The sequence below is a fragment of the Aegilops tauschii genome, chromosome 1 (assembly GCF_002575655.3).
Source record: "Aegilops tauschii subsp. strangulata cultivar AL8/78 chromosome 1, Aet v6.0, whole genome shotgun sequence".
Classification (NCBI taxonomy): domain Eukaryota; kingdom Viridiplantae; phylum Streptophyta; class Magnoliopsida; order Poales; family Poaceae; genus Aegilops; species Aegilops tauschii.
The window spans coordinates 61590690-61615037 of NC_053035.3; the positions used below are offsets into that span (position 1 = coordinate 61590690).

Genomic DNA, 24348 nt, shown 5'->3' on the forward strand with positions numbered 1-24348 from the left:
CCGTGGCCATGCTGCCGGAGCCGCTGGCTGTATGCAGCTTCGTCGTCATAGACGCCACGTCAGGATGGGAATGGGCCGACCCGGCCCTGGCCTTGGACCTGGCCCTCATGGTCTCAAGGCCAATTTATGAGGCCACGGGTCGACCCATTTTCAAAAAACCAGTGGCCTTGCTGGCCCAATGGGTATCTCGGATCAGCCCAAATTCTAGTTCTTGTCTTGTATCGCAGGTAATTAGATATGTCAATTTTTACTAAAAAAAATTAGATATGTCAATTAAAAGAAAGGTAATCAGATATGTTGCAGCTACGGGTGCATGCATACGCAAGGCCGCGCGCGCTGTGATCCGCCCGGCCCGGCCGTGTCCGCGCGCACGACGCGGGCCTGCCAGCTGATCCTACATGCATGCACGTTACACATTCAAAGGAATTAGCTAGCTACGCCCGCGGGCACTAACGAACTAACGACTCCACTGCAACAAAACACATGCCCGAGTAACTAGCTGCTAATTCACGCCTCGGAGGTGGGTCGACCCTGCTGACCCATTGGGTCAGTCGGTGCCGGCTCCACTGACCCAACTATGGTTCGAGGCCGATCCACACGGCCCATTGGCCTCGACTTTTCGGGGCGGGTCAGCGACCCGGCGGGCCGACCCGGCCCATTCCCATCCCGAACGCCACGCCATGCCTGCCGTTTCCTTCCTGTGGCAGCATCGCTGCTATTTGTAGACTATGCGGCGACGCCTAAGCGGTGAAGTGCGGTGTTGCGACCAGTTTCGCCGCATGCTGAAATTGGCGAGCGGTGATGCGACCGGAGTCACCGCTTGCTGGAACCGGTAGAATGCGGTGCTGCGACCGGTGTCGCCGCATGCTGGAACTGGCGCGAAGTGCGTTGCTGCAACGGATGAGTCGCAGTGCCGGGACAGGCCGGGTGATGTGCTGCAACCGGCGAGAAATGGTGGTGCGGCGGCGACAAGGGTGACACGATGGCTACAATCGACGATGAAAAGGCTCTACGACAGTAATGAGAAAATGGTGACCCAAGAAAGAGTGAAAGACGACGATGTTGCGCGCGCGCAGCCATGCGACGAGCCTCGACAGCAACCCGGCGGACGGTTGCACTCGATGCAGCCAACGGATGATCTGTCCCGGGGACGGCGAGCGGGCGTGCTGTGACGGCGAGTGCACCATGTTGCGGCTGGCGATGCGAGGCTTAGCCACGATCATGCGAGCGGGAGCCGGTCTGCTGCGAGCCGTGAAACCTGTCCGGACTGTTTGCGTGCTCCGTTGACTTTGTTGTGCGTGTGCAATAGGAGTCGGGGTTCCAACATCGACAACAATCTGAATCGTACGGCGTAGATAGGCGCTGATCGACCGGCACAGAGTGCTGGCCCCATCTTTTGGCGGGCTCCAGTTTGAAGAAAAGAAACTGCACAAGTGAAGCTTTTTTTTTTAAACAATCCCGGTGAAGCTTGTTTAATTTCCTCGACTACTAAATGTTGTACTTGGCGAGGAGCACACTACGAACCACCTCGTCTAGGTTGGCCTCTGCGGCCCCACCTGGCAGCGACGCACGCTGGGCCTTCTCCTTCCACTCCGCCGCACGCCGCCTCATCTCCCGTCCCTTTTCCCCCACCATCGCCTCGCGTATCATCACCGCCACTTCCGCCCGCTTCACCTCGCCGCCTATCTCCATCCCGACAGTTGGTCTGCTGCTCCCCGGCGAACGGCCAGCACAGCATCGGCACAACGGCCGAGATGCTCTCGAGCGTGGAGTTCCAGCCGGAGTGCGTCAGGAACACCCCCACCGCCTCGTGCCCGAGGACCTCCGCCTGCGGGCACCACGTGGTGAGCATGGCGCGGCCGTGAACCGATGCCAGGAACTCCGGCGGCATCACGGCCGTCTCTCCCCTGACGAGGTCCGGCCGGACGTTCCATATGAACGCGTAGCCGCTGTCGGCCAGCCCCCACCCGAACTCCAGGAGCTGCTCGTTCGTCATCACGGCGACGCTTCCGTAGTTGACGTACACGACGGCTCCGGCGCCGTGCCCGTCGAGCCACGCGAGGAGGCCGTCCTGCTCCTTCCAGAGGTTGGAGCCGAGGCCGTCGAGCGGGGTGCCGGTGGGGACGACGTTGCTGGCGTGGAGATGCAGCGGACCGACGGTGTACATGGGCGGGAGGACGGCGCGCATGGCGTCGAGAACCGGCTGCTCGAGTGCGTCGAAGGTGTTGAGCAGGACGGCGTCTGGGAGCGACAGCCTCTCGGCCTCGCGCATGACGTAGTTGAGTAGTTGAGGATGATGTCGTCGCGGTCGGTGGTGCGGATCATCGTCGGGAAGTCGCGCAGCCGTATGCCGTCGCACATGCCGCTCATGCCGTCGACCGCCGTGTCGAGATGCCCGTTGTCCGTCAGCTGCTCCTCGTCTGCACACAAGCGGCAAAGGCAACACTCTGTTAATACTCATGACATCATGGCGCGCCAAAAAATGAAGCAGCAGCCCCGGGACGGTGTAGATAGACCTTTGAAAGGCACAAGACCACGGTCGATAAGCCGACGGAAGTGGCGGTATCCCATGAACCCGCAGGCACTGGACGTCCACAACGCGGCGCAAGGCACGCCGAGCTCCTCCGCGGCATCGTAGCTGAACGATGCGACACCGTCGACGACGAGGCAGGTGATCGGCGGCACCCCGGAGCCAGGGCCGGCTCTATATTTTGCGGGGCCCTAGGGCGAAGTTAAAAATAGGCCCCTACACTGATAATATATGTACACATCTATAAATATATAGGCGCAAAATATTAAAGTTTACATCTAACCACACATTCTTATTTAGAGACGTCTATAAGTAACTGATAAGCGCTTAAGTTATAGGCAGGCGGCCGAGGCGAGGCGTCGAAGTCGAACAGACAAGCGAACCAGGAGGCGAGACGTCCGCGTGCCTGGTCGATCGATACTGTGCCTTTTCCTCTCCCGATCAGGGGCCTTTTCCGCTGGGCCCTTTAGCACAAACCTTTTTTTCAGCCCGTATAAAAGCAGGAGGTATACATACACATATGTGGTGATGCCCCCCCCCCCAAACATGGGCCCTTGGGCGTCGCCCATGTTCGCCTAGGGCCAGAGCCGGCCCTGCCCGGAGCTCGGGTCGTTGAGCTTGGCAAGAAGGGCCTGGAGGTGGGGGAGAAAGGTGGTCGCCATGGCGTAACACAGGGCGGGGACGTCCTGGGTGGCGTCGGCCTCTGACGGGGGGAGCCCGTCTGGTATCGCGGCGAAGCGGAAGCTCGGGAGGCCGTCGAGTGCCGCCGTCCCGCGGGAGCGGAGCAGCCGGCGATGGTTGAACTCGGTGTTGACGAAGGTGAAGTGGAAGCCCCGGGCGTGCAGGAGCTTGGCCATCTCCAGCATCGGCGTGATGTGCCCTTGCGCCAGTGCCGGCAGGCACACGGCGTGCGGCTTCTCGCCTTCCTCCAGGCCCATCGCCGGCGGCACACTTTCCCCTATCTTTCTACCCGAATTCTGAATCCCGCAGGTGCGCTGGATTGCTGTCTCGAGCGCACGCGCTACCGGACAAAAGCCCCACGTATGTTCGTCGCTGAAAAAAACAACGCTACCCATCCACCATCTCTCTCCGAAAAGAACGCCTTATCCTAATCCCCTTTCCTCGTCTCAACCCGGTGGTGGCGAAGAACCAGAGGACCACAGCCGCCGGCAGTGTCGTAGCCCAGGGTGTCGAGGGAGAGGCGATGGACTGGAGGAACCAGGCGAGCCGGTCGGCGGGTAACCGGAGCAGTAGCGCCATCGTCTCCTCCCCTCGTCTTTCTTCTAGCTGGAGCGGGGTCGGCCAGCTGCCGCATCCCCGTCGAGGAAGGGGCCACGGAGCTCACGCCGGAGAGCGACCTAGTGCTTAGGTAAGGCTGCAGCCGCGCCGTCGTGTGGTCTGCTGACACCAAGGGCTGGTCCATCGCCGGGGCATGCATCAGCAGTGACGACGACCTCGTCAGGCTGTCTCCGTTGTGCGATTTGCCCTCTCCTCAACGCTGGCCTTGCCCGTGAGGGTTTCGACCCCGCCGCTGGGGGGGGGGGGGGGGTGATTTCTTCCGGGAGGGGGGGGGACGCCTGAGACGGAGGGAGGGCAATGGAAACATTGAATCTGTCGTTGGTTAGAGGAGATGGTTCCAGCAGCAGCAGCAGCTCAGGACTGTGTAGATGCAAGCCATCTAACGCTGCTACAATGCTTGTAAGTTTTGTACATCATCATCTTAGATTTCCTGAAAACTATAGGAAGAGTTCTTGCCTTAGTTACTAAATGAACTAGTATAGTTGCACATTTGATCATGTACGAGGGTATGATTATTGACCTCTCAGAATTATCTCTCATCTCTGCCAGTAAACTCAGTAGCGTATTAACATATGAAACTTAGAAGCTACAGGGTTGCAAAAACTATTAGTTTACACTGTATTTGTGTGACCTTTTTTGACATGGCAAGCTTATCAAATCTTGAGGTCAGTACTTCTTGTTCTTGAGCCCAAGTAGCTCCTGCTGCAGCAATGATTTTTGGGGACTAGTCTGTTGGTTTGGATGATTAGGACTGGTGTATGTTGGTTCGCTGCAGTGAGGCTTTTGTTAAGAAGTGGTGTGAGGCTAACCTTCCGCTCGTGTGCTGGTCGGACATTATTCATTTATAGGTGTGTTTGCCTGCTGATTTGATTACACATACAAACTGAGAAGAAATATCTAGGAAGTAGTTCCTGATGCTATGATTGATAAATTGGTTGCTTATTTGATTGAAGGATGCAGAATAGGAGTAACTGAACAATGATATTATTAGGATCAGGAAGTACACATACACATGGATATTAGCAAGAGGGGTAGCTTACTTTGGTAGCGCACACTCAAGTTTTATGAAATATAGCTAGAACCAAGAAACCATGAGTCCCATGAGTCCCGGTACATCCAAAAATTGCTTGAGACCAACATTACAGTTGCCTGATTTTATCACCCATTAGAAAATATAGTTTTTCCTTTGCCCTTTGTTTCGTTGCAGCACAATTTTCTGCCTGCAATCAAACACACAGTTTGCCTACAAATCATATATTTTTTTGCCTCAATCAACTATGTACCTTGCCGACAAAAAACTAATTTCCAAGGACTTATTCTGATTTATTTTTTGGTTGCACTTTTCTTTTAGAATTTAGGTTTTGTTTTACCACAAAACCACCGGCTGCAAAAGCTTTATGTACTTGCCTACATCTCAACACAATCTTTGTTATGCACTAGTTGCAAATAGTTGCTCAAGTTTTTAGTATGGGTTGCCTGGAATTAAACGGAAGGTTGATTTAATTTTCACTACATCCATAGGGCCTGGAAACAAGGGAGAGGTGCGGATTTTGTACTCCTCTGAGTGGCTTCTCTTGCGACGGGGTCACACCTGATATGGGGATTGAAGGGGGTTGGGCAGCATTGGATTCGGAAGGCGACTTTCCACTATAAGGATAGAGTAGTTACTTGGATTTCATTAAAAAAGTTGCATTTTGTGTGTGTACCGCAGTTGCTTAGTTTTGTTGGGGCAGTTGCTCGGATTCATTTTTGAATATTCCTTTTGTAATGCAGTTGCTTGGTTTTCCTAGGACAATTGCTTCCTCTTTACTAGAACAGTTTTGCATTTTGTGTTTTTTAATTGAGTTGTTGGTTTTTTTGCTAGGCCAGATGAGAATTTGCATGGGGAGGGGGGCAGATAGTTTCCCACAAAGGTTATTCAAGTTTCTCACATGCTTTTTTCTGCCTAAAGTAGTAGATAATCTAAGTAGTAATGCTAGGGACAGTTACTTGTTTTTGGCAGGATTTCTGTTCCTAGTTGCTTGGATTGTTTGCTTGTAAGTTTTTTAGATTATCATCTCAGATTTGAATACACATACAGACTGAGAAGATACATCTAGAAAGTAGTTCCTGATGGCCCCTAGAACTGATGTGATGATTAATTTGCATGGTTATTTGACCAAAGGGTGCAGAATATGAGTAAACTGACCATGATAGTTTTAGGATCAGAAAGTTGGCATACACGTTGGTATTAGCAAGAGCAGTAGCTTAGTTCGGTAGTGCACACTCAATTTTCAGGAAATATAGCTCGAAAACCAATATGGCTAACACACAAGCTTCTACTCTCGATGTGGGGTTGTTTGCTGGAATGTGTGCACATTTTGCAACCTATGGTATTAGTAGTTGTTGCACATCTGCAAAGAGTTGCTCAAACTCAATCATGGGAAATCCATGTATAAGTGTAGTTTTCTTTAGCCTCTCTTCTCAGTCAAGCTAACAGATAGGTGCTTTTTTGTGAGATGATTGATGGACTAAATTCATAGATAAGTTGTACACGACAACACTCAATGCACACCATGCCTTATTGAAATTGGAAAGGAACTTTTTAAGATTTCTTGATGGAATAAGCTCTTCTTGATTGGATAGGTTGGTTCAGACAAGTGTTCTTTTTGGCCCTGCTATTCCTGGTTGCATGTGTTAGTTAAGAATTTCCTGCTATTCCTGGTTGCATGTGTTAGTTAAGAATTTCCCACAATTGCCCACAATCAACCGTACATTTGTCCAAAACCATGTATCCAGTTGCCCACAATCAACCATACACTTGTCTAAAACCATGTATCTAGTTGCCCAATCCTCATGAACAGTAACATTACCAAGACCATAATTTGGCTAATATGCAAAGGTTTTAGATACCTTTCAAGCTTGTGTCATAGAGATGTGTCAAGAATTTATCTCCTCAGGGTGGGATCCCTTTGGTATGATCGTAAATACTTGGCGAATAATCATACAAGGGGAGCAAGATGGAGTTGGTCATGGGGACGTAACTAAAACCGTGATCCTTCTCCTCCCAGTCGTGCTCCTCCTCCTCCCAGCTACACGGCTATCGCCCCGATCCTCCTCCCGTCAACGCGCTCCGTGCGAAGCACACCACCGCCCCCACCTCCACCCTAAAGTAGATGCTAGGGTAGTTGCTTGATTTTTCTAGGACAATTGCTTGGTTTTTCTAGGGCAGTTGCTTTTTTTTCTAGAACAGTTTTGCCTTTTGTGTCCTTTTGTAGTTGAGTTTGGATTTTTGCTATAACAGATGAGAAGTTACATGGGGGGGGGGGAGGGGGGTAAGATAGTTGTCCACAAAGGTTATTCAACTTGCTCATATGTTTTTTCTGCCTAAAATAGACAATCTAATTAGTAGTGTCAGGGACATTTGCTTGTTTATGCTCAAACAGTTTCCCAGTTTTTTGGTTTCTTTGTAATTGAGTTGCTTTGATCTTCTGTTACAACATATGAGAAGGTAGATGAGAGGGGGGGGGGGAGTAGATCGAATATTTGTCCATAAAAGGCTATTCAAGTTGCTCATACATTTTTTCCTCTGCCTAAAGTAGATGCTAGGGGGAGTTGCTTGGTTTTGCTAGTACAATTGCTTGGTTTTGCTAGGGCAGTTGCTTGTTTTCTTTTGCTAGAACAATTTTGCATTTTTGTGGTTTATATTGAGTTACAAGAAAAAGGGCCGCTCAACCTGATGCTTCACAAGGCGAAATGGTGGATCAACAGCAGGTACCCGTGTTTTTTTCAAAAAAAAATGATGAAACGACGAAGATGAAGAAGGAAGGCAACCGAAACGGGCAAAGAGAGGTGGATAGGAAGTAATTCTAAAAAATACTGTATTAGTTGTATCACACGATAGAGGGAGTTACTCCTATTCTAAAAAATACATTATTAGTAGATTAAGTTGCATCGGAATATATATGGAGCTGATTAGTTCACATCAACAGATGCATAAAAATGCATGGAACACATTTTTGTTTTTTTAATAGTTGCCCATGAATCACACTATAGTTGCCTATGTTAGAGAATATATATGCATTAGTGCCACCTATATATGTTGCCTCTACTTGTTGTTTTTGTGGTTCTTTTTCTTCACAAGGGTTGCCTGATATTACTGCAATGAGCTTATGGGGCACCAACCCCTCTTTTAATGCATGACACTAGTTGCTTCAAATTTTACAAGAGTTGTCTGAAATTATAGCAAAGTTGCTGCATGTTTTTTACTTTTGCATAGGGGATGCATGCTATTTTTTACTGCAAGGAACTCATATGGGGCAGTAGACCTTTTTTACATGCCTGATAGTAGTTGGACTCATTGGATGGTTAAAAGTGTTAGAGAGGTCGATTCCGATATTTTTGGGGCGTTTTGGTGATCCACGTTGGAGTTGTGGTAGGCGATTTAGAGGTGAAGTTAGTCAATTGATAATCATGGTAACCAACTTATAAGGATCCTCCATTTGATAGGTAGTCATACTAGGGGGGAAAAGGAGTTGCTTTTATATAGCATTAAAGTTGCCTCTGTAGCACACAAAGTTGCTCGGAAAAAAAAGTTGGTCGAAACCTACTCATATGGGATCTAGTTTTGAAGAACTCATCGCGAGAAACCCAACGGTGAAAACGGATTTGAATTTTGACATTCTAATCAAAAGTTATAAGTTTTTAAAGTTTTTGATCCTCTAATAAATGCAGGTGGGATAGTTATGCACGCGCATGCAGGTTCCTTTTTTGGTTGTCCTGGCTAGCACGTGGGAAGGTCCTTCCTTATATGGGAGAGCGCTCGCTCCCGCGTATGAGCGCACGGGCGCCACCGAGTCAGGTCCATCTTTCTATCTATCCGGATATTCAGAACAGCAACCTTCTGTCGCTGCCGGGCCACTGGAAAACTGCACACCGTTGTTGTTTTGTGGACGCAATTCCAAAAGAAATCCTGGCATTGCACGTGACGAAGACTTTTTGCTCTGCTTATCTATTCAGAATTCAGATGGACCGAACACATAGGTGTGGCTGAAATAACAGGTGATGGATGAAGCAATAGTCTTCTTTCAGTGTTCCCCGTTTAGAGCATATGTTGCCATTTTTTAGCCACACCGACTAGTCCTAAATTGTCTCATTTATTTTGAGGGTAAGAGTAACAAATCACTCAACACGGCATATTTGTCGCCCCTCCTTATAGCTAAAGCCCTACAATCCTCAATGTAACGAGCAAGATGAGCACTAACACTGGAGGGACATACTGCAAAACGAATAAAAACAATCATCACAATTAGAAAAAGAAAACCTAGAATAATTCCCATTCAAAACACCATCAACAACGCAAAAAGAAACAAGTATGTGTGCCAAAAATTGAACAATTATAAAATGCTATTCTTACAACACGCCTCAAACAACGCCGATCCAGCACCACAGTGAATACTGTTGGAAATATGCCCTAGAGGCAATAATAAATGGTTATTATTATATTTCTTTGTTCATGGTAATTGTCTATTGTTCATGCTATAATTGTATTGTCCGGAAATCGTAATACATGTGTGAATACATAGACCACAACCTGTCCCTAGTAAGCCTCTAGTTGACTAGCTCGTTGATCAACAGATAGTCATGGTTTCCTGACTATGGACATTGGATGTCATTGATAACGGGATCACATCATTAGGAGAATGATGTGATGGACAAGACCCAATCCTAAGCATAGCATAAAAGATCGTGTAGTTTCGTTTGCTAGAGCTTTTCCAATGTCAAGTATCTTTTCCTTAGACCATGAGATCGTGCAACTCCCGGATACCGTAGGAGTGCTTTGGGTGTGCCAAACGTCACAACGTAACTGGGTGACTATAAAGGTGCACTACGGGTATCTCCGAAAGTGTCTGTTGGGTTGGCACGGATCGAGACTGGGATTTGTCACTCCGTGTGACGGAGAGGTATCTCTGGGCCCACTCGGTAATGCATCATCATAATGAGCTCAATGTGACTAAGGCGTTAGTCACGGGATCATGCATTGCGGTACGAGTAAAGAGACTTGCCGGTAACGAGATTGAACAAGGTATTGGGATACCGACGATCGAATCTCGGGCAAGTAACATACCGATTGACAAAGGGAATTGCATACGGATTGATTGAATCCTCGACACCGTGGTTCATCCGATGAGATCATCGTGGAACATGTGGGAGCCAACATGGGTATCCAGATCCCGCTGTTGGTTATTGACCGGAGAGGCGTCTCGGTCATGTCTGCATGTCTCCCGAACCCGTAGGGTCTACACACTTAAGGTCCGGTGACGCTAGGGTTGTAGAGATATATGTATGCGGAAACCCGAAAGTTGTTCGGAGTCCCGGATGAGATCCCGAACGTCACGAGAGGTTCCGGAATGGTCCGGAGGTGAAGAATTATATGTAGGAAGTCCAGTTTCGGCCACCGGGAAAGTTTCGGGGGTTACCGGTATTGTACCGGGACCACCGGAAGGGTCCCGGAGGTCCACCGGGTGGGGCCACCTATCCCGGAGGACCCCGTGGGCTGAAAGTGGAAGGGAACCAGCCCTTAGTGGGCTGGGGCGCCCCCCTTGGGCCTCCCCCCATGCGCCTAGGGTTGGGAACCCTAGGGGGGAGCTTCCCCCTTGCCTTGGGGGGCAAGGCAACCCCTTCCCCCCTTGGCCGCCGCCCCCTCCCCCTTGGAGATCCCATCTCCCAGGGCTGGCGCACCCCCCCAGGGGCCTATATAAAGGGGGGGAGGGAGGGCAGCAACCTACAGCCTTGGGCGCCTCCCTCCTCCCCTGTTACACCTCTCCGTCTCGCAGAAGCTCGGCGTAGCCCTGCCGGAGACCCGCTACATCCACCACCACGCCGTCGTGCTGCTGGATCTCCATCAACCTCTCCTTCCCCCTTGCTGGATCAAGAAGGAGGAGACGTCACTGCACCGTACGTGTGTTGAACGCGGAGGTGCCGTCCGTTCGGCACTCGGTCATCGGTGATTTGGATCACGGCGAGTACGACTCCGTCATCCACGTTCATTGGAACGCTTCCGCTCGCGATCTACAAGGGTATGTAGATGCACTCCTTTCCCCTCGTTGCTAGTAGACTCCATAGATGCATCTTGGTGAGCGTAGGAAAATTTTAAATTATGCTACGATTCCCAACAAATACATCTACAAAAGAATCAAAAGAGGAACAAGGGCCACCCGGCATACGACAAACATGACAAGCCATACCTGCAAAGAACACAATGATTATGACGAACTGATTGCACAAAACGAGTTGAAAGATGACATTTGATAGTGTTGGAAGTCTCCACCCATAATCACCCCATAAATCTCCATTGCCCGGAAGTATAATGGGAAAACAAACCGGAAATAGGCGGTAGGCAACGACGACAGCCCGAACGAAGAAGCGTCGTGGACAGCAAAGAAGGGCCGCACTAAGGAGGCGATAACACCGGCGGCCGCGACGCGCGGAGAGGACGACAACGAAAGCCAAAGAGGAAACAGAGCAACAAAGCCCAGACGGCGGCGACGAATCGGCCATGCGAAACATAAACAGATCTCAGAAACAAATTAAAACTATTATTACAAAACAATAAAAGTTCAAGAACTAAAGTGAAAAAAGTAAAAACCAAAAAGAAAAACCGGAAACCGGAAAACTCGGGAGTGCCCTTCCGCTCGACAAGTGTCACGCGCAGAGCACCCCGGAAAAGTCTGAGAAGCGCTACGCGCGTGAAACGCTTCCCGACTAACCGTTGCGAGGAGCGCTCCTCAACTAGTGATTTCGCAGAAAAGGGCTAGTTTGGTTGATTTACACTTTTTTTTAGACAACCCGTTGATTTACACACATGATGCGGCTTCTGTATTTGTAGCTCGGGCTGTTGGTTCCGGATAGTAGGCCCAGGTGCCAGCCCAAGATAATGTATAGGAACGGCCTTGGCATGAAAGGGCCCAGGAACAGTTTCGTTCCCGAAAAAAAAAACACGTGAAAAATTGGCAGAAATGGGTATCGATCTCACGCCGCACTTGCATGTAATTGCTTAGCTCAACCACTACAGCTTAGAGCGCTAGTAAACAAAAACCAATGCGAACAAGTTTAGAACTAATGAACCCATGCTATTTCTTACTCAGCCATTACTATACCATTGAGATTTTTGAGTTATTTGAAAATTATATGGAAAATATCAATTATTCTAATAAAAACAGTTTGTTAAATTTTGAAAACAGTTCACGAATTACAAAAAAGTTCATTGATTTGATAAAAAGTTCATCGGATTTGAAAAAAGTTCACCGATTTTGAAAAAAAATCATTCTATTTTGAAAAAAGTTCACTGAATTTGAAAAAAATCATCGAATTTGAAAAAAGTTCATCCATTTAGGGAAAAAGTTCGTTGAATTTGGAAAAAGTTCATCGGATTTGAAAAAGTTCACCGGTTTTGTAAAACAGTTCATCCATATGGGAAAAAAGTTCACAGGTTTTGAAAAAAAGTTCGTTGATGTTCAAAAAAAATCTCGATTTTGAACAAAAAGTGCATCAAAGTTGAAAAAAGTTCGTTCAATTTGAATTAGTTCGAGCATAAAAAGTAAAAAAAAAGGAAAAAATATGAAAGAAAAGAAACAGAAAAAATAATAGGAAAAACCGGTCCAGAAAAAACGCACAACAGGAAAAAAAAAACCACCTGGCAAACTATAAAAGATGCAAAGGAAAGTAATTGCCATGACTTCTTGTCTTTCCCGGTTTGGCTTGTGCGTGTGCAACTTACACTACAGGTTGCGGGTTCAAATCTCACCAGCACCCATTTTTTGCACACCAAACCAGAATAAAAACGTGTGAGATGGGCCGGCCCAGTGCGGGAGCGCTGCAGGCGCCCGTTAGCGAAAATGCACTATAACCGGCGCCTGCAGCGCCAAATAGGCTTTGCCAATTCAACCACCCGTCGGCAGTGGGGCAACAACCCCGGCCGATATATAGCATATAAAAAAGCCAGCGGTGCGACCCCTGACCCCTGACAGACCTAGACCTCTATAATCTCTAAGAGTCGAGAAAGGCGACGATGGCCGGCGGTGGCTGCTGGTCCTCTCTTGTCTCCGACTTGGTGGAGCAGGTCTCTGTTTGCCTGTCCACCGACGCCGACCACACCTGCGTTCACCAGGTATGTACCCACTGGAGATCGAACACACGTCTTCCCACGGCCTATCGTCCGTGGATCATCGCCCATCGCACGCCGTGGAGCCGATTGGATGGGGACGATTACTCTTTCTTTCCTCTCCGCCGTGTTGAGCGGATTGGGGTCGGCGTTGCTCCTGCCGGCCTCCCCTACTGCTGCGGCGCCTCTCATGGTTGGCTCGCCCTCACCGACCACGCAAACTCTCCAACACGCCTTGTACTGTGGGAGCCTCTGTCCAACGCCCAGATCCCGCTCCCTTGTTTAAGTCCAGTTACCAATGTATTCCTCTCCGGCGACCCGCTTACCCCTTCGCCGTCGGGTTGGATTTTTTTTTGAAATGGAGGTATACCCCCGGCCTCTGCATCATGATGATGCATGCGGCCCTTTTATTAAAAATCCAGGAAGTATCATCATAAATGTCTTACAGCTCGCAAACGGAGCAAAACAGAGCACAAAACTGAAAAACACGTGGATAGAGACAACCGATACGGTAATAATAAGGACAAGCTCCCTAGACTCCTATCCTGTTATCTGAACGCCATCCGAACCGGTTGAATATAACCCGAGCCACCATCTCCCATTGGTTGCACCCAGTAACCAAAGGCTCCCTGGAGTCCATAGGAGTGAGTAAGGACCACGTACGGATCCAAGCTGTAGCTCTGAAGATAACCTGCAAAAAAGTTAAGTTGTGTTGTCTGTTAAAAATCATGTCGTTTCTGCAGTTCCATATAGCCCATAGTAGCGCACATATTCCAATCCGAATACGAGCTGCCGTGATCTGTTCAACCCCAGCTAACCACGTCCCAAACAAAGACGCAATATCTACTGGATGGTTAATATTAAAAGCTATATGAATCGTTCTCCAAAGTAACTTGGCAAGTGGGCATTCAATGAATAAATGTTGTATTGTCTCATCCTGAGCACAAAAACAACACCTCGAGTTACCTACCCATCGCCTCTTAAGTAAGTTGTCCTTTGTGAGTATGACTTGCTTGTGGACAAACCACATAAAATTTTTTATCCGCAAAGGAACCTTAACCTTCCATATATGAAGTGACCGTGAGATGGGGCCAGAATTAATCAGATCCGTATAAAAGGATTTCACCGTAAATATCCCATTTTTAGTTAACTTCCATTGTGTTGAGTCCGGCATGTCGGAGAGTCGAACTTCAATTAATCTCCGAACCAAGTGCAGCCAGGCTGTCCATCTCTCGCCTACTAACGTTCGTCTGAACTGGATGTTCAAGGGAATAGTTTGAAGGACGATACCTACGTAATCTTCCTTACGTTGTACAATATTGTAAAGGGTAGGATATTGTAAGGCCAGAGGTGTCTCTCCTAACCACGTATCCTCCCAAAATCTTGTTGACATCCCGTTGCCAACCAAGAATTTGACCCTCCGAAAGAACATATCCTTCGTTCTCATAAGTCCCTTCCAGAACGGCGAATCAGTCGGTCTGATGGTAGCCTGGGCTAGCGTTTTCGAGTGCAAATACTTATTGCGCAGTATTTGAGACCACATGCCCTCCGGCTCTGTCTCTAACCTGTACAACCATTTGCTCATAAGGCATTTATTCTTGACCTCCAAGTTCTCAATACCGAGACCTCCTTGGTCTTTAGGTCGACAAAGGATATCCCATCGCGCGAGACGGTATTTCTTCTTGGCCTCATCAGACTGCCAAAAGAAACGAGATCTAAAGAAATCAAGTCGCTTTCCAACCTTACGGTGACACAGGGGAGTACAAGACCTTCTTCTGGCGGCCTCAAAACGCCGCCGCCTGGAGCGCCCTGTACGAGCGACTAGCCGCCAGGATCGACAGTGTTGCGTTCCATGGGGGGAAGTTATACTACCCGGACTCAAGTCACGACCTCTACGTTTACGATGTTGGAACAATGGCGTCTCTCCGGATCTTTAATATGTGTCCCCGGATGAACAAGCTCTGCACATGTGACCGTTTCCACGGGTTCTGCGGAGGTTTTCTGGTGACCTGCAATGATGAGCTTCTGCTTGTCGTGCTGCGTCTAGAACACAGCCACCCTTCATTTGCCGAAGTCTACAAGCCAGAGTGGGCACCGGATGGTGGGCTACTCCCTCTCCGCGACAGAGTCACTAATTTAGGGGAACATTCGCTCTTCGTGGGATGTGGCGATACATTTGCACTCTCGGCTAAAAAGTTCCCTTTTTTTTTTGAGAATCACCGGGGAGGAGTCCCTCCACCTGAATATATTGCTCAAAGTGGCCATAATGCCAGGAGAGTGATCCAGTTTATAAGAAAAATCGGATCGAAAACCTTAACAAATTGACCCCGTTTATGAGGAAAACCGAGCTGAAAACCAGACAAGTAACAAGTGTTACAAGAAGAGGAAAGGAACATGACGCCCAACATAAGGCAAGACCTAGCTAGCAAACTAACAGGACCAGGTAGATGAGGGGTGCGTCGAGGGCTCACAATACCAAGACTCTAGAAGCAGCCTAACGCACCGCACCGGCGTGCGTATCAAACCCCATGGCATAACAGAGGAGCATCCACAATCAACGAGTGCCAATGCCTAACACGAACCTTGACTGGAAGCTCCGCCACGGAAGTTCAAGATGATTAGCAAGTCGGGGAGGCGTCATCGCGTCGTCATTGAGCAAAGATGAATCAAGACGAGACCAAGAGCCCGAGGCTCGCCTCAACAGAACAGGGTCATGAGCATGCAAAGTAGCAGGCCGGAGACCACACATAGGACAGCCGAAGAGAAACACCTGAAGAAGAACACACCACCCTCGGTCCTGAGCAGGCCACACCACCACCACCACGCGAACCACCCTCAACCAGCCGCAGCAACTGAAGCCGTAGTTTGGGTCTCCAAGACGACGCCTCCATAGTGTTGTTGAGGACACAACACCGCCATCCGACCCGACAAGCCCGGTCTTAGGTTTTCACCCGGAGACCACAAAGCAAAGTATTGTAGGTGCTGGAGCTCCACAACGGCACCTCCTGCAAGGAAAACGACGCCCATAGACGCCGTTGCCGCCGGCATCGACATAGTCGATGCAGGGTTCTCACCCGGAGTTTGAGCACATCCCTACAATAAGACGACAACCGACCACCACCACCATCGAACCCTTCAAAAGACGAAGAAGCACGACAAGCCGCCGGAGCCAACCGCACCCTGCGGAGACCACCGACAACCAAACGTCAGCACTAGGCGCCAGATCCATCAACGGCCGCCCGAGCGCAGGCCACCGGACGCAGCGCAGGCCACCATGCCCATCCGAGCACCATGCCGGCAAGGAGCAGAGGAGCACTGCCCGAGGCCAGGAACCACCATGGTCCGGGCTGCAGCCATACATCAGGTGCGCCGACACGCCCCACGCGCGCCACCGCACACCCGTCGGAGACCAAAACCGAAGCGCCCGCCCCGCCAACAGAAAGCAGTGAGATCATTGGCTGCAGCAGCACCGCCACCACCCCTCCACCTCCACCAGCACCACTCACCAGCACCCTCCTCTGTCCCAAGCCGGACGACCACGGGCTGATCCAGCCGGAATCATCCAGTCCAGCGAAACGCATCACCAACAGGCCTCCAGATCCACCCCAACACGAGCAGCGGCTGGCCCAGAACCATTAGGGGCGGGGCCACAGGAAGGACGCCGCCGCGCAGACCACCATAGCACAGGAGGCCGGCATCGCGCGCCCAGCGCCGTCACCACGCGGGGGCCGACCCAGATCCGCAGACAGCGGCCAGCACGAAGCAGCCGCGCCGCGCGACGGGGCCATAGGCGCCGCCGTCCACCCGAGCCATCGCGACAAGGGGCAGGCGACCCGGATCCGCCGCCAGCCGCCCACCAGATCCAGCGCGATGTGAGGCAATCCACGTGTACGCTTGCCGTGAGAGCCCCGCCGCCGCCATCCCTGAGGCACGCGCGGCTTAGCCCGTGTCCCCTCCGGCGGCGGCGAAGCAGGGGAAAGGGAGGGGGAGGAGGCGGCGGCGGCGCAGTAGGGTGCCCCCGAGTCGCCAGAAAAGTTCTCATTTTTCAAGAGAAACCACATCTACTACTGTGTTCCTCTTAATCGAAACTACACCGGAGGGCGCAAGCTGCATCATTGGGTGTTTGTATTCGATTTGGAAACTAATGCTTTAGAAGAAATCCCATACCCGTCAGAGCTTAGAGTTAACGGAGCTAATTGGTCACCGAGTTCTTGGTTTTGCCCGAGAAAGCCCTATATGAAGCACCGGCAGTGACCATTTGCTTTGTTTCGGGATAAGCTATTATAAGCTGATCCATGTTTAGTCGTTTTATATTATGCGACGGAACTGTACTGCATTCTGCAATAAAGAGATAATTAACCCCCACCAATCTCATTGTTTGTCTTGTTTCTTCATTTTGTGTCATGAGCAATGTTTTTTTAGGGGCAGCGATCTGCGCCGGCGCACCGGCCAATCGTTGGATAGTTCAAGCCCCAGCCGTCAGATCTGGCCCCCCGAGTCGTCAGATCCCTTTGTCCCCAACCTCCCCCATCTTCAACCTCCCGCACAGAAAAAAGGGAGAGGCCCGCCTTCGCACGCGCTGACGCCTCCGCACGGCGCCGACGCCTCGCCTCGCCTCCTCACCGCCAGCCGCCCTCACCGCCGGTCGCCGCCCTCGCCGCTGGTCGCCGCCCTCACCTATGCCGCCTTCATGCGTTTCTCACCTCCGTGGATGCAGCAGCGTGTGCCCATGGTTGCACTCGTGGGTGCAAGCTTGCAGCTCCGGGGGAGATGGCCGCATCTCCGGTGACACCGGCCGCCGGCCACAGCACCTGTCGTTGTGCTCGCGCTATACCTTGCCGTGTGCCCACCCGAGGCTCTTGCTGGTTCTAATGAAAACGACACCGGTTGTAGCAAAAAAGTTTATTGCTTCCAGCAAAAAAGCTTACCGCTGCAGCCCGCCGTCGTCATTGTAGCAAAAATGTTAATCGGATGTAGCTTCTGTGGTTGCCCGATTGCAGCAAAAAAATGACGTGGTTGTAGCAAACACAAAAAAAAAACGAAAAAAGTTTCCATCGTTTTTAGAAAAGCTTCGACTGTGGTTTGGAAAAGCTTCAATCGTGTATAAAAAAGCTTCATCCGTTAAGAAAAAAAGCTTCAACCAGACCTGCGACCCAGAGAAAAAGTTGCAAACATTGACAGAGAACGCTTCAACCGTATATAGGAAAAGCTTCAACCGGCTACCGATGATGGAAAAGCCGTGGTTGCAGCCCGCGGTCACCTCGGTCATCGCCGTCACACACCTCGGCCTCCGCGGGGTTGCATCAACGTCGCCGTGGTAGCACCCCGTCGCTCTGGTTGCAACATCTCCCATGGTCACCCCCCCTCGGTCGCCGGCGAGATGGGATGGTCACTGCGCAGAGCCATGGCGAGCTTCGAGCGGGGAGGGGAGGCGTGGTGCTGCGACCGGGGGCGGGGGTGGGGGAGGATGGGAGGGGATGGGGAGGCAGGGGCAGAAGAAGAGGGCGGCGCGCGCCCCCAGCGAGCTGCGCGAGATGTGGGAGAGCTGCGTGAGATGTGCGGGAGATGCGGGGAGACGCGATGAAGGAGACACGAGGAAGAGGGAGCGACCGGCCCAATGTCCCGCCGATGCCCCGGCCCCAAACGTTTCCTTTTTTTAGTTCCCCGACCTCATAGTTCACGCGTTGCTGATTGGTCTCCCTACTATGATTTTTTAATAAATACATTCTCAAAACCATTCCGTAAGATAATACTCCCTCTAATTGAGCTACCAAAACGCCTTATAAACAGAGAGAGTAACTAAGTTTACTGGTGGATCCTATCAATCCTACATGCTAACCAAGAGACAAATTCATAAAGTTTAGACTAGTCAATATAAACTAGTCATGTGAACAAGTCAAAGGAGAAGATAAAGAAAATAGAAGAATTCAATTAGCGCGTCCTAAAAGTGCTATTAAAGCACCAAGGTGAAGAGTATGTAAATCTGCTCCATTGCACCTGGTGCGGCTCAGTCCAAATTTCCCTGGGAATAGTGGCCCTTATGGTCCCATCACTATTGATGCAATTTCTTATCGGAAACACTAACGCCCACATGTGTGGGCGTTTGCATCTCGCTCACACGCGTGGATCCGCGCCCGTTTGTGGGTGCATGAATTTTGATATGTTTGTGGTGCCACGTAGGACTGGGCTGGTGTGTGGGCATTTCGGTCGCCCACACGTCCGTTTCAACACAGGAAGGGGCCGGTGTGTGGGCGTTTAGCAGTTCGCCCACACGTCTTTTTTCAGTCAGGCACAAGGGTTGGTGTGTGGGCATTTGCCATCTCGCCCACACGCCCGTCTCCTCTCCCACCCTCAAAGCTGCCAGTTGCCATGTGTTTTGCAGTGTACATGGCAACTACCCCTAGTGTGTTTGTAAGCAGATGTCAACTCTTTTTTTTATCCGAACATGTCAGTTGCCATGTGTTTTGCAGGGTACACGGCAACTGCCCTAGTGTGCTTGTAAGCAGATGGCAACTCTCTCTTTACCCGAAACATGTTATTTTTGCCATGTCTCTTTGTAGCGCTACACGGCAACTGCTAAGGTTTTCAAATCATGGCAACTGTAGTAAACCAGACCATACATGGCAACTGCCTAGTGTTAGTAGGTGGCAACTCCTAAGGTTTTCAAATCATGGCAACTGTAGTAAACCAGACCATACATGGCAACTGCCTAGTGTTAGTAGGTGGCAACCCCTAAAGTTTTCAAATCATGACAACTATAGTAAACCAGACCATACATGGCAACAGCTGCAGTTGTCCAAAATGGCATCTGGCACTTGACCTGAGATGGCAACTGCAGTTGAGCAACCATGGCAACTGCAGTTAAACGGACATTAAAGAGGGTCCGGACCATGGCAACTGCGGGGACGCGTGGTGACTGTCACGCGGGGCATGCGGGACCGAGAGGTAGGTGGTTGAGAGAGGAACCGCGAGGAAAAAAGGTGTGTGGGCCGATCCTTTAACACCCACACGTGTGGCAGTTATCGTCATCCTTTCTTATCTCTTTTATACATCAACGTTTCTTTTCCCCCACTATTGTTACGAGCTGGACCATCTTATAATCGGAAAATAATCTTGTACGACCGGGTTGTACGAAGCTGCTCATGAGACCCTCTCTCCCGTGCGACGCGTGGCAATACGAATCTCAAGGCAACAGCCGTCTCTTTCCCCGCTTTCCCCTTTGCAAATCACGGTTCAATCTATCGAACGCCCCTGCCAAAGCTCCGGCATCCACTGCTGCTAGTCACCGCCTACGAAAGCTGGCTTCGTTGCAGAAGCACCAGAGCTCCGTCTCCGCTGCTCTCCCAGTCGTCCACACCTGGCTCCTCACGCCCCGACAGCCATTGGCGCTCCGTCCATGGCAACCTCCTCAGCTCGGCTCCGCCGGATGTGTTATAGTTACATGATATTGACCTGCTGGTTGCATCTTGGCAAAGTACGGTGTCGCGAGCTGGGCTACCGACGAGATTGAGCTGGGGTGTTGTGCTTGGTGTAGAGGAGCTCACCGGCGAGCAGCAGAGCGTTTCACGCCGGCGGGGCCGTTCGATAGATTGAATCGTGATTTGCAAAGGGAAAAGCGGGGAAGGAGACGGCTGCTGCCTTGAGATTCGTATTGCCACGCGCCGCACGGGAGAGAGGGTCTCACAGCATCTCCAGCCGCGCCCCCAGAAAGGCCTCCCCAGACGATTTTTTTGCGCCGGCGCCGAAAAATCGGCCCAGTCGCGCCCCCAGGAGCCTGATTTTCGCCGGCCTGGGCCGAAATTAGCGCCGGCGGACCCAGGCCGAACCCGGCGTGCTGGGGGCGCTCGGGGGCACCGGGGCGAGCGGTTTTGGCGCGAAAGAGCCGCGGGCCCGGCGCGTCAGCGACACCGCGCGTCGTCTTCCCCCCAACGCCTCAGTTTCTCGCGGGGAATCAATGGCAAGGCTGCCGCCGGTCAGCCTTACCATTGATTCCTCACGGGCAGCGCGTCACGGGGCGGCGCGCCGACGTCTCCCCTCCCTCGCACGCATACACACGGGCGCGGCGCGGCTATATAAGCCGGTGGCCTCCCTCGCCTCTGGCCACACCAGCCCTAGCCCTAGCCGCCGAGCTCTACCTCTCCCGAGCGCCGCCGTTGAGCCCTCCCTCTCCCTCCCTCCCTCTCCCGATGGCCGAGCGATTCCCCGGAGATGAGGCGGCGGCCAACGGCTTCGGTCGCCGCTCGCTCCGCGAACATGAGTCTTGGCTCCTGTTCCAGGCGAACATCCCGGCGCCGCCGGACATGCGCGCCGGGCCGACGGGGTGGAGACTCAGCAACGGGGGAGTGCCCATTCCCCCATTGCCCGACGCCATGGCGAAACCGTCCTACTTCGCCGACGAGGTCGAGGTCGTGCGCGCCTCCCTCACCGACGCCCAACTCGCCCTCCCCGAGTACGCCGCCGACAACCAAGCGGCGTGGACGGCATACTTCCAGCGCCGGCAACAGCAGAGGATGTCGTCCACCAACGGCGCGCCGGTGGTGGCCGGCCTGAAGAACGGCGAGGGACGCCACCTGTGGTGGGGTGTCCCCGGCCGCACCCTCGAGGGCGTTCTGACGTACCTCGAGGGCGGCAACGACCCGCCGTTGGCATACCCCCCGGCGAGGGCGGCAGCCACGGCCACGGCTCACCGCCGACGCGACGGGCAATGGTTGCCCAGGAGGTTCGGCGCCTCCTCTTCTTCCTCCTCCTCGCGCTCTTCCTCGCACTCCTCCGGCACTCCGGCGCTGCTCGGCGTCAAGGCCGAGCCCGCGGCGGAGACGCCGCTCGGCCGGCGCACTCGCAGCGCCGGCATCGTCATCAACGAGGGCGGCCGGCGCGCCTCCTCGCCGGCTCCTCCGCGCTTCGTCAAGCCCAAGACGAAGCCGGGGCTGGCGCCGGTGAAGACGGAGCCGGGCCTCCCCGCGGTGAAGACGGAGCACGGCGGCGACGTCGAGCTCGACGACGACGCGGCCCTGGAATGGGCGCGCGCGGACTCCTTGAAGATGGCAAGGGAGCCAGTGCGCCGCCCTGCGGCGATTCGCGCAGCGCCGCCGGTGCCGCGACGAAGGAGGAGTCGTCGTCATCGAGGACAGCGACGATGACGACGACGCGCCGCCGCCACCAGTTCGCGTTGGCGACGCCGGTCAGGGGTCCACCAGGGACGGCCGCGTTAAGGAGGAGAAGCCCGACGACGACGGCGGCGGCAAGGATGGCGGCGACGACGGCGACTACTCCGCTTTTAGCCAGTTTTTTTAATTAGATATATTATGTAATAAAAATCCGCGACTATTATGTAATATATGCCGAACTTTGCTATATTTTTGTCTTTTTTAAACGCGCCTGGGGCGGTCCTGGGCCGGGCGGCTGGGGACCAACTTGTCTCCAGGGCCATTTTTTGCGCCGGCTCACCCCAGGCGGCGATTTTAGGCGCCCCCTGTAGGCCAACGGCTGAAGATGCTCTCATGAGCAGCTTCGTACAACCCGGTCGTACAGGATTATTTTCCCTTATAATTGAGGGCGTCGTGTGTGGCCGTCGGTTCTGGAATTTCGACGAGCGGCTTCACTGGCGATTGCGGGTACAGCTGGTGATTGCGGCGGGAAAGAGCATCTGAAACTAGAGATTGAGGATGACGGCGGGCAGACTACTGCTCGGGATTTGGGCGGCTTGAGGCGCGGTAAGTGGTGGCACTGTCATGGACTACAAGACGTGGGAAGCGGCGTGTAGCCTTGGTGTTTATGTGGTGGCTGCCAGTGGCGCTGGGTGGCATCGGTGTCGTGGTGAGTGGGGGGCAGCCTCGCCGCTGCTGCGGGCAGAAAATGCAGGTGGCTTTGATGTCAAGGTACGTTGTGGTGATAGTATGGTTTTTCTTGATGCAGGAATGCAATGCTTCGTGTTAATGCTACGCATGGAGCTCCAATTTATGTGAACTCAGTAATTGAAGCTTGAGAGTTTGCTAGTAAGTTCGGTTGGATTTTGTAACACCCACGATGCGGCTATATCTCCCACGTGTCGAGACACGACTTAGAGGCATAACCGCATTGTGGTTTTGTCGCAAGAAGGGCCATCTTCACACAATCCCATGTAATGAACAAGAATGGGATAAAGAGTTGGCTTACAATCGCCACTTCACACAATACATAATAAAATCATACATCATTCAAGATACACACATAGGTCCGACTACGGAACCAAAATAAAAGAAGGCAACCCAACTGCTAGATCCTTGATCGTCCCAACTTGGCTCCACTACTGATCAACATGAAAAGGAAACATCACAACGAACAAGATCTTCATCGAGCTCCCACTTGAGCTCAGTTGTGTCACCTGCACTGGTATCATCGGCACCTGCAACTGTTTGGAAGTATCTGTGAGTCGCGAGGACTCAGCAATCTCACACCCGCGAGATCAAGACTATTTAAGCTTATCGAAAAGGAAGGTGTAATGAGGTGGAGCTGCAGCAAGCACTAAGCATGTATGGTGGCTAACATACACAAATGAGAGCGAGAAGAGAAGCAACGGAACGGTCGTGAACTAGCAATGATCAAGAAGTGATCCTGAACTCCTACTTACGTCAGACATAACTCAAAAGCCGTGTTCACTTCCCGGACTCCGCCGAAAAGAGACCATCACGACTACACACACGGTTGATGTATTTTAGTTAAGTCAAGTGTTAAGTTCTCTAGAACCGGATATTAACAAATTCCCATCTGCCACATAACCGCGGGCACGACTTTCGAAAGATAATACCCTGCAGGGGTGTCCCAACTTAGCCCATTATAAGCTCTCACGGTCAACGAAGGATATTCCTTCTCCCGGGAAGACCCGATCAGTCTCGGAATCCCGGTTACAAGACATTTCGACAATGGTAAAACAAGACCAGCAAAGCCGCCCGATGTGCCGACAAATCCCGATAGGAGCTGCACATATCTCGTTCTCAGGGCAACATCGGATGAGACATCCTACGAGTAAAACCAGACCTCGAGTTTCCACGAGGGGGCCCCGCAGTCTACTCAGTTCGGACCAACACTCGAAGGAGCACTGGCCCGGGGGGGTTAAAATAAGATGACCCTTGAGTCTGCAGAACCCAAGGGAAAAGGGGATAGGTGGTAGCAAATGGTAAAACCAAGGTTGGGCCTTGCTGGAGGAGTTTTATTCAAAGCGAACTGTCAAGGGGGTCCCATAAATCACCCAACCGCGTAAGGAACGCAAAATCAAGGAACATAACACCGGTATGACGGAAACTAGGGCGGCAAGAGTGGAACAAAACACCAGGCATAAGGCCGAGCCTTCCACCCTTTACCAAGTATATAGATGCATTAATTAAGATAAGAGATATTG

General features: G+C 51.8%; 1 pseudogene; it reads right to left on the reverse strand.

The window, feature by feature from the left end:
- Positions 1-1461: 1461 nt before the first annotated feature.
- On the reverse strand, positions 1462-3493 carry LOC109736608 (7-deoxyloganetin glucosyltransferase-like; annotated as a pseudogene).
- Positions 3494-24348: the final 20855 nt, after the last annotated feature.